The following is a 15,647-nucleotide window of genomic DNA, read 5'->3' as shown; positions in this document are numbered from 1 at the left end:
ATTGGCTTCCCCCTGAATGTAATTTGGTTCTTTTCTCTTACAGCCTTTAAAATTCTGTCTTTATTTTGTATGTTAGGTATTTTCATTATAATGTGCCTTGGTGTGGGTCTGTTGTAATTTTGTGTATTTGGAGTCCTATAAGCCTCTTGAACTTGATTTTCCATTTCATTCTTCAGATTTGGGAAATTTTCTGATATTATTTCTTCAAATAGATTGTTCATTCCTTTGGTTTGTTTCTCTAAGCCTTCCTCAATCCCAATAATTCTCAAATTTGGCCTTTTCATGATATCCCATAGTTCTTGGAGATTCTGCTCATGATTTCTCACCATCTTCTCTGTTTGTTCAACTTTGTTTTCGAGGTTAAATATTTTGTCTTCAATATCTGAAGTTCTGTCTTTCCAGCTGTTCTATCCTATTGGTTATGCTTTCTATGGAGTTCTTAATTTGGTTTATTGTTTCCTTCATTTCAAGTATTTCTATTTGGTTTTTTTTCAATATCTCTAACTCTTTATTGAAATGATCTTTTGCTTCCTGAATTTGCTCTGTTAACTGTCGATTGGTGCGATCGTTCAATGCCTGCATTTGCTCTTTCATCTCATCGTTTGCTTCCCTAATCATTTTGATTATGTACATTCTGAACTCCCTTTCTGTCATTTCTTCTGCCATGCTGCCGTTGGATTTTATTGATGCAACATCTAGATTTGTTTGGGGCATTTTCTTCCCCCGTTTTCCCATATTGTTCAGGAATCAGTGGGTCCTTAAGATATTGCAGATTTCCTCCATCAACTCATAGTGTCCCTGAAGATTGCCAGTATATCCCCTCTTATCCTTCAGTAGCCTGAAGTCTTGGAGGAGGTTGATAATGCAGAGCTCCACGAAGAAGCTGCCTCTCTAGGGGTGGTGACCCTCAGGTGGCGTATATTACCTGCTAGTGGGCAGAGGTGCCTCCACTTGTTGACCAATGGTCATCCAATGGGGAACTAGACTGCGGGCTGAGGCAAGGCCTGTTTGTGCCTGTGTCTCTGGTTTTACCGTCCCTGTGGGAAAACCTCCCCCGGCCGGGAAGACTCACTCGGTGGGGACGTCTCGCTGGTCAATTGCCCTCCTAGAGGTTCCCCTCAATCTACAACTACCGCCTGGGCTGGGCTGTCTTCCTCTGCAACGATTCTAGGGGCCTGGACCTACGTCCTGGGCCTGGGAGCCTCACCCTTCACAGGCGAGTCTCCTTAGGCTGCCTCTCCCAGAGAATCTGCCCGCAGCCCTGGAAACTTCACTCTGCCCCTAGGCGTGTCTCTGTGCGGCTCTTCCAGCAAGAAGCCACCTAGCTCCTGGGACCCTGCTCTGCACCAATCGCCTGGCTATGCAGCCCCTCCTCTGAGCCACCACCTGGAACCCCATACAATAGCTCCGAGACCCAGAGACCCGCCACACACCTCCTCCTCCGCACAGCCGCCCGGTTTTCGACGCAGTCACTAGGAGTCCAAACAACTCACTTCGGGTCTCCTCCTCCCGCCAACCACCCGTAGCCCTAGGCAGTCACTCCAAGTCCAAGTGACCCACCCTGTTCCTCCTCCTCCTCCTTGGGGTAGCCCCCCGGGTGTTCAGGAGCGGTCGCTTTTAGTCCAATCAACTCACCACTCGCCTTCTCCTCTGGCAACCACCTGTGGCTCTGATGCAGTCACTCCTAGACCAAGCGTCCCACCGCTCTCCTCCTCCAGGCAGGCCACCAGTGTTCTGGAGCAGTTGTTCTGAGTTCAAACAGCTCGCCACGCAGCTCCTCCTCTGGCAATTGCCTGTGGCTCTGATGCAGTCACTCCTAGGTCAAGTAACCCGCCGCGCTCCTCCTCTTCCTCCGGGCAACCTCCCGGTGTTCAGGAGCGCTCGCTCTGAGTTCAAACAGCTCACCACGCAGCTCCTCCTCTGGCAACCACCTGTGGCTCTGATGCAGTCACTCCTAGACCAAGCGACCTGCCGGGCTTCTCCTCTTCCTCCGGGCAACCCCCCAGTGTTCAGAAGCGGTCGTTCTGGGTCTAAACAGCTCACCACGCAGCTCCTCCTCAGGCAGCCGCCTGGAGCCCCAGTGGTTGCTCTGAGTCCAAGCGCTGTGCTGAGCCGCCTCCTCTACGATGAGCCCAGTTGTCCGTGTTTACCGCTCCAGCGGGGGAAGGGGCGTCTCGCTGAGCAACTCCACTTCACAAATTCCCTGCGTTCCGGGGCTACCGCCCCATCTGGGACGCCTCCCCAACGGGAGAGACTCACCCGTTGGCTTTGAGTTGGTCCCAAGTCTCTCACTATCTCCTCCTTTGAATCCTGCGTCCTGGAGCAACGTGAAATGCAGCCGCCCTCTAGTCCGCCATCTTGGCCTCCCTCTCAACTGACTTTTCTCTTCCCACTACGGAAATAGGGAGAGTTGTGTCTCTGTTTGATCATTTATTTTAATATTGTTGACTACCAATTGTCTTTGAATTCTTGTTTCATTCACTTGTTTGTAGTTCCTTACCAATTCTCTCACTAACTTACTTAGTATCTGCATGAGAATACAAGAATCACGCCATTATCTTCTTCTTCTTCTTTTTTTTTTTAAAGTTATCCTTTTAACATTGCCCAAAACTTGTCTAATGATGATCTTGGGCATTTTAAAATATTTTGTAAGATGGTCTGAAAAGGACACATTGTAGCAATGATCTGAAACCATCCTTCCTATGTGATATCAAGATTATCATTTGTGATTAATACTGTGTATTATTCATTCAAGGCAAGTTTGGGAACTTTTGTCTAAGGGGAGGCCTGGCTTCTGGGTGTCTGAACTAAAACTTACATACACATCTTCTAATGACTCATCTCCTCCCATGAGGCAGAGAACAAAGACATTTTTTTTTAAGTATTTAGAGAGTCATATGGGGCCCTTATGGGTCTCTAGCATATGGAATCAGAGATGTGAAAATAGTCTTGAGGATTACAGAAAGGAAGGTTTGGCAGAATAATAAAGGAAGGAAAATTACATCTTGAACACCCTTTCAATCTTTATCAAATTATAAATATTACCAAGGTCATTTAACCATAAAAGAGTCTACCTTAACTGAATCCACTACCTTCTGGAAAATGACAAAGTATAAATTATCAAAAGCTTCTAAAGGGAACAGGTCAACTTCAAACTGACCATATAGAAAACTCTGATTTGGACTAACTGAAGAGAAAAATCAGTCTAAATTAGCAGCATAATGTACTTAGAGCAAACTTGATGTCAAGAAATACAAGTCGACAAAGGTCGTGTTACAGAGTAAGACTTTATTTGCCTTGCTTTAATGAGGAAATTCAAGTCATTTGTAATCAACACATGAATTACATGCAAATGTGTGGTTAAAGCTCTCAGAAGCAACAGATTTTCCTTAATTAAATTAAAAATTCTGCCTCCTTGCATTTTGATTATATTATTCACTTGCATCACAGATTGAATTAGTAAGGTTTTGCCATAACACAGAAATCCAGATGAGAGATTTATCAAAGAAAAAAGAGGGAAAGAGGCTGAGTTTCTTATGAGATTTTCTCTATGTTTAGTAAAATGTCCTGTATCCTTCCCTCTTCTTTAGAGATGTAACTGCTGGTGCTTATTATGTATCTGTTAGGGTATAAAAGACTGTTTAGGATCCTAAGCTTTTATAGGTCGGCTACAAGTTTTTATAGGTCAACAGTCATAACAATAAGAAGAATAATTACTTGCTAAGTAATAAGTGTTGGCCCTGTGCCAAATACTTTATACATAAACCTTTATATGTGCACCCATTTTATGGATGAGGTAAAATATCTTTACTCTCCCTGGTTAATTTATCTCCCTCAGCCTCTTTGTATGGGAAACTTTGTTTTTCATATCAAGTAAGACATTACTCCTGATAGGATACCTTCTAGACCAGGAGATCAAAGCAGGTTCTTACAACCACTTACTTTCTTGACATTCTGTGTTTTTCTTACACAGCACTTATCATCGTTTTAAGTGTAAATTGATCTGCTGGCTTGTTTTTTATTCTATGCCCTACTAGACTGTAATATCTATAAAGGCCGAGATTATATTTGCTTTATTGTCTATTATATACCAACACTTAGCAGGCACTTAAAAATATTTGTTGAACAGACAAAAGAAAAAAGTTCTTTGTAAAAAGCAGATTCTTATTTTCAAACCCAGAACTTTCTGAAGACCGAGCCTTAGGTTTGTACTTCTCTGGGTAGCTCACTGCCTCCTCCATTGGAAACTTCATCTCACGGTTTCTCTGATGGAGCTCGACTGTCTTCCCTGCAAGCGGAGCTGCCTGGCATGTCACTGTTACAGGAAAAAGCTGAGCCTTCCAGTTCTGAAAACATGGTGTTATTCTGATTTCAGTGGACAATGTTTTCACCCTGCTGTCTGTTAGCTTAATTAGAACCTGCCCTCCTCTTGGGAGGGCTGCTTCGTGCAAGGTGACTTCATGATGAACAATGCTAACATGAAAGCATTCAAAAGATGTCAAATGGTTAGGAAAGCTGGAGAAGGATGTTAGTAGAGATAAAAGGGATAAGAAAGAGGGATGCTGACAAGTTAGAATGCAGTTTTTGGTTTTGCTTTGCTACTTTCATGTTAGGTTACAATATTACAGCAGGTTTAATAAAAGGAAGCACTGGATTTTGTGCCAAAATACCTAGAAAGTCTAAAAAATATGGTAATGATACAGAAAAGTTGGTGAGCTGGGGAACAGTACTTTTGTTAAAAGTTTGTTTTTCAAAATTATACTTTCTTATCTCTTTAGAAATTCCTTAGGAAAATACAAAATCACATTTATTTTTCTTTTATTCATTCAGTATCTGCTAGAGATATTTCTTGATATGAGATACAAAGTTAAAGAAATGCATTCACTTGTTGACTTCATCCTGGAAGAGAAAATAGAAATAGGTACCAACTGTAATAGAGAGTGCTTAAATTAAACTGTGGGGGTGTTATGGTTTGGATCTTAAAAATCCCCCAAAAGAAGATGAGTTGAAGGCTTGGTCCCCAGCCTGGAGAATTATGTTCAATCCGGTACTTGTGTTCCTTAGTATTTGCCTAAATAGGTTAATAAAAACTGTGTCCATATAAAAACTTTAACATGATGTTTATAGCAGCTTTATTCATACTTGACAACACTTGAAAACAATCAATCTGGCTGTAAACATGTGAACAGAGGAAGAAATTGTGTCATATTTATACAATGAAATACTATTCAGCATTTAAAACAATGATCCACTAAGCCATTCTTAATGCAGTGATCTGAGTCTCGAGTTCCAGGCCTGCACTGACCTCAGGCACCGTCTTGTACACCATTATGGGCGTGTACTTCAGTGCATGTTTCTAAGTGAAAGAAGCCAATCTGAAACGGTATATACTCTATAATTCCAACTGTATGACAGCCTGAAAAAGGCAAAACTATTGGACAGATAAAAGATCATTGGTTGCTAGGGTGGGAGGAAGAAAGGCTTATTCAATGGATCACTGGGGATTTTTAGGGTAGTGAAACTACTATGAATGATACTATAATGGTGAGTACACATTATTGTACATTTTTCAATGTCCGCAAACAAAGACTAAACTCTCAGGTAAACTATGGACTTTGATAGTAATGTACCAATACTGGCTCATCAGCTGTAATAAATGTACCACGTCAACATGAGATGCAATGGGAGAATATGGGGGGTGTTGGAGTAGAGAGCTTAAGAGACTTTTCTACTTTCCATTTGATTTTTTTCTGTAAATCTACCACTATTCTAAAAAATTAAGTCTATTAATGAAAAAAAGAAGATAACAGATGATTGTTGGTTGTTTGGAAGAACAAATTAGTTTAATCTGATAAAATCTTGAGTCCTGTGAAATGTAAAGATACATATACGACATATAAATGGATTTACTATTAGGGGAAAAAAGGACCCACTAGGAAAACTTCCCTGTGACCCCCACCAAAAAAAATTTTTGGACACAATAGCATCAAAACAGAGAACAGTTGGAGCTGGGGTTCTGGCTCAGTGGTAGAGCACTTGCCTAGCATGCATGAGGCACTGAGTTTGATCCTCAGTACCACATAAAAAAAATAAATAAAATAGTTATAAAATACTTAAAAATTAGAGAATAGTAATCAAAGTTGGCAGGACTCTCAGGACTGTTCACATTTGAAATATTTCTTTTATCTGGTGGTCGTACCTTGGGAAAAACACAATAGAGTTGGGGCTTTGACACTGGGGATCCTGTGAGGAACCAGCCTCTTCCCTTGCTCTTATCATTAACTTCCAGCGTTAGCAGAATCCATGTTTTTGTTTTTGTTTTTTTCCCTTCTGGAAAAGAGTCTAACATGTTCCAAATTGGTCTTTCTACCAATTGTAAAATGAAAGAATTGTAAAATGAAAACACAGCAAAGAACCTCATCTTAGAATGGATACTCATAGAACAATGTTCTCATATGTATCTACCTGGTATGACATCCATGAAAATTGTGTTCAATTTCCCTTATCTAAAAATTCACCTAAAAGTTTGATTGGGACTCTGGTCACTGACTCCCCCTTTACATATTTAGCATCTGCTTCCACTCTTTTAAGCTGGCCTAAGCTGCTAATGTCATCTATCCAAGCCTTCTCCTCCTCCACTCTTTCTGGAACATAGCATAATGTAACTTTTTAAAGTCTCACTATAGTTTCACCTTGATTTCTCACCCCATACTTTTGATATTTGATTAGATTTATTAATTCAGTTGATATATGTTATTTCTTATGGATAACCTACATAACTTTTCTGTTAAGATATGGATTCAAGTTGACATGACTATAGCCATCTTGAATCATAATTGCTCTATAGTAACCCTAATTGGTTTTTCCTGCATCATTTCCCAGAAAACCAGAAATAAACAAAACCATTAAAATGGTATGTAGAGCATTACATGGGACCCTGGTGCAAGAAATGTGCCTGACTCTTTACTATAACTTAAGATGAACTGGGTATATTCCATCTCAAATGAAGTTTGTTCTGACCCATCTATATGCTCCTCCTCCTGGTTAAAATTGTGGGGATCCACTTGGCATTACTACTGCCCAGTAAAGTAAATGCTTCTGTCATTAAGTTCCTCGATAAATTGTACTCTTTGTGATCCTGGATCTGTTTTCTTGGGTCTCACAACAACTTGGGGTTGGTTCTAATATGCCAGGACCTGGTTGTTTCAGGACATAAACAATTCCTAGTTACAGTGGCATTTGAGAGAGATTTATGTGTATGACAATAAAAGAAGTTATTATCTAAGAAATTCTGTTGTTTTAATCGGCTTTTTTTTTTTTTTGCCACTGCGACAAAATGACCGACCAGCACAATTGCAGAGGAGGAAAAGTTTATTTAAGAGTTCATGGTTGCAAAACATAATTAGAAGCTATTTTGAAAATCTATACTCCAACAAAATAGAAAATTTCGAAGACATCAACAGGTTTCTAGAGACATATGAATTGCCTAAACTGAATGAGGAGGACATACACAATTTAAATAGACCAATTTCAAGTAATGAAATAGAAGAAGTCATCAAAAGCCTACCAACAAAGAAAAGTCCAGGACCAGATGGGTTCTCAGCCGAGTTCTACAAAACTTTTAAAGAAGAGCTCATTCCAATACTTCTCAAAGTATTCCAGAAAATAGAAGAGGAGGGAACTCTCCCAAACTCATTCTATGAAGCCAATATTACCCTGATTCCTAAACCAGACAGAGACACATCGAGGAAAGAAAATTTCAGACCAATATCCTTAATGAACATCGACGCAAAAATTCTAAACAAAATTTTAGCAAATCGCATACAAAAACATATTAAAAAGATAGTGCACCATGATCAAGTGGGTTTCATCCCAGGGATGCAAGGTTGGTTCAACATCAGAAAATCAATAAATGTCATTCACCATATCAATAGACTTAAAGTCAAGAATCACATGATTATTTCAATAGATGCAGAAAAAGCATTTGATAAAATACAGCACCCCTTCATGCTCAAAACACTAGAAAAAATAGGGATAGTGGGAACATTCCTTAACATTGTAAAGGCCATCTACGCTAAACCCATTGCTAATATCATTCTAAATGGTGAAAAACTGAAAGCATTCCCTCTAAAAACTGGAATAAGGCAGGGATGCCCTCTTTCACCACTTCTATTCAATATCGTCCTTGAAACTCTAGCCAGAGCAATTAGACAGACCAAAGAAATTAAAGGGATACGAATAGGAAAAGAAGAACTCAAACTATCCCTATTTGCTGATGATATGATGGTATACTTAGAGGAACCAGGAAATTCCACCAGAAAACTTTTAGATCTCATAAGTGAATTCAGTAAAGTAGCGGGATATAAGATCAATGCACATAAATCGAAGGCATTTTTATATATAAGCGATGAATCTTCAGAAAGAGAAATTAGGAAAACTACCCCATTCACAATAGCTTCGAAAAAAATAAAGTATTTGGGAATCAATCTCACAAAAGAGGTGAAAGACCTCTACAATGAGAACTACAGAACACTAAAGAAAGAAATTCAAGAAAACCTTAGAAGATGGAAAGATCTCCCATGTTCTTGGATAGGAAGAATTAATATTGTCAAAATGGCCATACTACCAAAAGTGCTATACAGATTCAATGCAATTCCAATTAAAATCCCAATGATGTACCTTGCAGAAATAGAGCAAGCAATTATGAAATTCATCTGGAAGAATAAAAAACCCAGAATAGCTAAAGCAATCCTTGGCAGAAAGAGTGAAGCAGGGGGTATCGCAATACCAGATCTTCAACTCTACTACAAAGCAATAGTAACAAAAACGGCATGGTATTGGTACCAAAATAGAAAGGTGGATCAATGGTACAGAATAGAGGACACGGACAGAAACCCAAATAAATACAATTTTCTCATACTAGACAAAGGTTCCAACAATATGCAATGGAGAAAAGATAGCCTCTTCAACAAATGGTGCTGGGAGAATTGGAAATCCATATGCAACAGAACGAAACTAAACCCATATCTCTCACCATGCACGAAACTAAACTCAAAATGGATTAAGGATCTCGGAATCAGACCAAAGACCTTGCATCTTATAGAAGAAAAAGTAGGTCCAGAGCTTCAACATGTCGGCTTAGGACCAGACTTCCTCAACAGGACTCCCATAGCACAAGAAATAAAAGCAAGAATTAATAACTGGGATAGATTCAAACTAAAAAGCTTTCTCTCAGCAAAGGAAACTATCAGCAATGCAAAGAAAGAGCCTACAGAGTGGGAGAAAATCTTTGCCAATCATACTTCAGATAGAGCGCTAATCTCCAGAATCTATAAAGAACTCAAAAAACTCTACACCAAGAATGTAAATAATCCAATCGACAAATGGGCTAAGGAAATGAATAGACACTTCACAGAAGAAGATATACAAGCAATCAACAAACTTATGGAAAAATGTTCAACATCTCTAGTAATAAGAGAAATGCAAATCAAAACCACCCTAAGATTCCATCTCACCCCAATTAGAATGGCAATTATCAAGAATACAACCAACAACAGGTGTTGGCGAGGATGTGGGGAGAAAGGTACACTCTTACATTGCTGGCGGGGCTGTGCAGCCACTCTGGAAAGCAGTGTGGAGATTCCTTAGAAAACTTGGAATGGAAACACCATTTGACCCAGCTATCCCACTCCTTGGCCTATACCCAAAGGACTTAAAATCAGCATAGTACAGAGATACAGCCACATCAATGTTCATAGCTGCTCAGTTCACAATAGCCAGATTGTGGAACCAACCTAGATGTCCTTCAATTGATGAATGGATAAAGAAAATGTGGTATATATATACAATGGAATATTACTCAGCCATAAAGAACGATAAAATTATGGCATTTGCAGGCAAATGGATGAAACTGGAGAATGAGATAAGCCAATCTCAAAAAACCAAAGGAAGAATGATATCGCTAATAAGTGGATGATGACACATAATGGGGGGTGGGAAGGGTTAGTGCTGGGGTTGGAGTTGGATTTAGGGAGGGGGGCAGGAATGGAGGAAGGAAGGACTGTATAGATGGAGGGGAAGGGTGGGAGGGGAGGGGGGGAAGGGAAAAAATGGCAGAATGAATCAAACAACATTACCCTATGTAGATTTATGATTACACAAATGGTATGCCTTTACGCCATGTACAGACAGAGAAACAACATGTATCCCATTTGTTTACAATTTTATAATAAAAAAAATAAATAAATAAATAAAAAAAAAAAAAAAAAAAAAAAAGAGTTCATGGTTGCAGAGGTCTCCATCCATAGACAGCCAGCTCCATTCCTTGGGACTTGAGTGAGGCAGAACATCATGGCCACAGAGTGTGGCAGAGGAAAGTGGCTCACATGTTGATCAGAAAGCAGAGAGAGAAAGACTCCACTTTCTAGATACAAATGTGTACCCCAAAGCCACACCCCAAAGCCACACCCCAATTCCCACCTCCTCCAGCCATACCCTACCACTTCAGTTACCATTCAGTTAATTCCCATCAGGGGATTAAATCTCTTTGGGTTAAGACTCTTACAACCAAATCATTTCTCCTCTGAACATTCTTGCATTGTTTCACACATGAGCTTTTGGGGGACACCTCACATCCAAACGACAACATCTATTATTTATATTTTTCTACCTTGTACTAAAATCTAAACTGTGAGCTGCATTTATGATTTCTTACAGGATTTCTTCTTTCAATGAAAAGTTTAAATTTATAATACAACATCATAATATTAATTGTTCATATGGTAAGAAATTCTCCCATTCATTTTACATGGGAAAAATATTCACTTCTTTTTGAAATTCCCAGTGGACAGTGGTACTATATAAACCAATATTATCCCAGATGTCATTTATTTGGTGCCTCCCTTTGCAGCAATGATTATTTCAATGATTTCACTTCGTACTTCTCATTCCTTCTTTGATCCTTTCCATTTAGGCTCTTTCCCCACTATGTGGCTAAAACTGGTCTTCTCTCAAACACAGCAGTAATCTCCATTCTATCCCAACAAGTCTCATCTTATCAGATTTCTTTCTCTACAGCTGGGCAGTTGCCCATCTTTCCTCAAGACACTTTCCTTGGGACTTGGCAACTGCCCATTTTTCCTTAAGACATTGTCTATTTCTTGCTTTTTGGATACCAGGCTGCTGGTTTTCCTCTTAATTCACTGTTAACTGCTTTTCAATTCTATGTATTTAATCTTCCTCCTTTTGACAACTTTAAATATTGGTCCGCTGTAGGGGAAAAGTCAGAGTTCTGTTGTCTTCTATCCAGGCCTTCTCCTTGGATAATTTTATCCAATATTTTGCTTCTAAATATTAACCATATGGCTTGGATTCCCAAATCTACATCTCTAATCCTGAAATTTTCTCTGAATTTTGTATTTATATATCAAACAGGCCACTTGCCATCAGCACTTGGACATCCAATGGACTTCTCAAATCTATGATGTTCAAAACAGAGCCTCTGCTCCTTCCCCAGTTTTCTATCTTGGAGGCATCCCTATCAACCAAGTGATTCAAGTTAAAATCTGAATGGTACCCATGTTCCCCACTTTCCCTCACTGTCAATGCTGATTTCACCCTTAAAGTATATCCTAAATCTATTCCTTCCTCTATGCTACTCTCATCCCAAACAGCCATTGTCATCTCCTTCCTGAAGAAGGAGTCAGTGGGTCAGGCCACTTCATTGCTTCAGATCTGCATGCCTGTCCAATAATTCTTCTGTAAACCTTGTTCTTTTTTCTCTGGCTTACAACTCTACAGGATCTGGACTGAAGAGTTTTCTCTCTAAACTCATCTCATACCAACTCCTAGTCTACACTGACACTGACCGTCTTTCTCCAGCATGACCTTTGTGATCACCTTAGAGCCTTTGTGCTGTCACCTGTGTCTGTCTGTAATGCCTACCCTAGGTCCGGGCATGGCTTGTGTCTTCTTTATCAGGCAGATTCAGGTTAAATGCCACCTCCTAGGGGTTTCTGTGATGGGAAGGAGTTCCTGCTCTTACCTTGTAACACAGGATCTTGCTATTACATGGTACTTCCTTGTGTAATTATTTGTGTGTTATTTGTTTGCTTTCCCAAGTGCATAGAATGTATGGTCCATCAGTGTTTGTAGGTTTTACCTTTCTTTTGCAATGCAGAAGCACATAGTGGTGATTCTAATCTGCCAGTTACTATGCTAGGCAGCAGGAAGACAGTGGTGAACACAAATAGATGCTCTATTATTATTATTATTATTAAAAATGGATTCATATATTTAGATAATTTGCTATTCACCTGCTCATGGAAGAAATATTTGTTATCTGACGATTATATTCCAGGCCCTGAAGATGTGGCAGTGAACAACAGAGGAAATGACCCCACCTAAGGTTTAAATTCTAGAAAGGAAACCAAAAAGAAAACAACAGGTAAACAAATATGTAATCTAACAAATGCAGACGATGAAACATCTGGCTCTGCACGAGAGGGAGAAGAAGCAGTGGGAAAGCCCTGAGTGAGGAATACATTTGGGAAGTCAAGGAGTCCACTGGGGCTGGAGCAGCATGAGCGGGGAGGAAACGGGAGTGAGCACAGTGGGCGAGGCAGCCAGAGCCCATTATATGTGGCTTTGGATTTTATTCTAACAGTGATGGGAATCCATTAGAGAGTTCAAAGCAGGGGAGTGACATAATCTTTCACAGCAAAGAGGACTGCTTTATGAACTGTTTTCTTCTCAAAAAGCTCCCAGGGAATTGGCTGCAAATACAGTGATTCTCGAGAAACTTGACATTTCTGGCTGATAATTCTTATGCATCAGGTCCTATGCGACCAGCACAGAAATCCTGGAATAGGCGCCCATATAAGCACATTCCTTTTGGAGGGCCTTGGTCAGGCCAGTCTATCTGGCTTACCAATCCCTCTCTACACTCATGAACAAAGAGAAGGGAGAGCAGAGTACTCAGGAATTTCCTGGCTCTTTGAAGCCTCAAGTAAGAACATGGCATGGATAAATTAGTATTCAGAAAGAGTTTGAGTCCTTTCTACAATGCGAAAAAACAAAACAAAACAAAACAAAACAAAATCAGGAAGTTCTCCTTTGGAATATTTTCTCAAGGTTTAATGATTTATATAGGCCAAATTAAGAGATCGATGTGACTCTGTAAAGCAAAACAATCCCTGGGATTTGTTTTACCCTTAGGCATTCAAAAGACTCCCAAGAGTAGCTTATATATAAAAAAAAAAAAAAAAAATTCTGACTTCCTCACATGGTTGACTTAGGAGAAGCACTTTCTGAATCAACCAGGGTGTTAATAAGTAAGAGAATTACTGAGAAGGTCTGGGAAGGAAGCATTAATGTCTGACCATAAATGGAGAAAGAAACTGAGAGAGTTCTGGGAGAAATGGTGCTTTCACTACTGATTGCTAAAAAGACTGTATTTGGAGATTGTGTTCTTAAAGACATGCACTTTGATTTAATATGACTGAAATTGGGGTGGTGCATTCACAGGGGGTGAAGATAAGGCAAATGCAGGTAGGCCATTGTCCTCTTTCCTCAGAACAACAGTTAAGCACTCAGTCATGAGTTTTCTGGTACATCTTTTGTCTTCTCACAAGTCTTCCAAGTACTCAAGAAAAACTTAAAATAGGACGTTTTGTGGTTTGAAAAAAAAAAAATTCATTTAAACCAGAGCATGAGTTTTTTTTCTACCCGAGCTTATTTGAAATATATTTTGTTCTTTCTTATAAAGGTGTAAATGCAGGTTTGGGATTTCCTCATAAGTGACCTTTACAATGACTTCCTGTTATTTTATTGTTCCTTGGGAACCAGAATAGCTGTGTAACACATTTCACCATGTGAGGCTGAATAAATCTTTCTAATTTGGAATTAGTCACTTGTGAATCCTAATTTGTGTTATGAGTACAATGTCTATGTTTATTTCTGACCAGTCATGACGCAAACCTGTATTATAGTCAATGTAACATTTTGTTGGGTTCCTTCAGTTTGAGAAGTTGGTGTCTGATACAAGCATTAAATATCCCCATCTTACTGTATTATTATTATTATTATTATTATTATTATTATTTTACTTTTAAATTCTGTGTTGGTGGTCTCTACTTATACCCCTACCTCTGAATCACTGTTAGCTCAGAACTTAATCATGTCCAGCAGTTAATGTGTACCTTGTGAACTTGCTAAACAAAGGACCAATTCAGACAGCTCATGGAAAAGCAAGTTGGCATTTAAACTTACAAAGCAAATACCCAGGTAAAAATTTGGCACAAAAAAGGTCTATTCAAGACTCCTGGGCTGGTGATCACAGGCCCTGTTTTGTACTCTTTATTCTCTTGCTGGGTGTTATAGTCACTAGGCACAGGTCCTAATTTGAAGAGAAGGAAAATAAAAATTGACCTCTGAGAAATCAGCTAGCAAAATCATAGAGCAGGATGAAGAAATCAAACATGAGTAAGTAAAGAATTTTAGAAGTATCTAAAATGCAATGAAAAGGTAATCTTGGAAGGAGGACTGAATTGCAATTACAGCTTGGTAAATGAAAACCTTTTAAGTTATCATGCATCCTTGTCTGGGGATAGACTGCGATCATGGAGAGGCAGAGCTAAGTGGAGTATAGAGAAGGTGACCTTGAGAAGGAAGACTTGCTGGGGGGGAGTGTCTCAGAAAAATGCCCTGGGACGATGCTAAGACCACTGAGACCTTCATCAGGAGGATTTGGCTGTCGGATCCTGGGACTTTTCTAGACACATCAGCCTATCCAGTCTCTGCAAAACATCTACTGACTCCTGAAATGAATTTATCTCCAGACACCACCTGTGCATGCTCTGGTTTCTGTGACACTGTTTTATGGGGGAGAAGATTCTCTGAACAGCCACTGTCTTATGCTAGATGGGTTTTTGGACATATTTTTTCATGAAAAACTAAGAAATTGGCATTCTGGCTCCTAGAAGAGCATTTAAGGTGAAACTTTCCAAACAAGTAGATCATTCCTGGAAAGGGTGTCTAAGCTAAGCTTCAGGAACTGTCAAAACAAGGACCTAACCCCAGGCCTCAGCCAGCATCTGACTTTTTTTCCCCTCAACTTTCCAGAACTACTATAAATATAAAAGGAGCATAAGTATGGTAGTGAGGCATCTCTAATTCTTTATGGTCTAAAACTGCATTTTTAATCACAACTATTTTGCCTCAATTTTTACTTACAAATGCCAACAGATTTTGGTGATCTAGAATTTGCTTCCTAAATACACATTTTTCTTTATGTGATCTAGATGGGAACTTTCCATGTAGGCACAAATCATGAATATTAGAATAAAAATATCCATAGGAGAGAAAGAATGTTGGTTATTGGATAGTGGATACCCACAACTCTAAATCACACTTTATTTCTGAGCTGGAATTAATATTAGGGGTACAGTTTGTTGTTTTCTAATGTCCTGAACAAGAAGGAGGGGGACCGTTCTCACACCAGATGCTTCCCATGCTGAGTGGGAATGTATGGAGAGTTTTTATGAGCCAGTCTGTGAAGCACATTGGGTAGTTCGTGCAGAACAGTGAGCTCACGGGAAAGCAGAGCGCTGATCTTGAGGAGGCTAGAATCAGATTAGAAGACAGCAGAA

Source organism: Sciurus carolinensis, chromosome 4, assembly GCF_902686445.1.
Source record: "Sciurus carolinensis chromosome 4, mSciCar1.2, whole genome shotgun sequence".
Lineage (NCBI taxonomy): Eukaryota > Metazoa > Chordata > Mammalia > Rodentia > Sciuridae > Sciurus > Sciurus carolinensis.
This window is presented reverse-complemented; position numbering follows the sequence as displayed.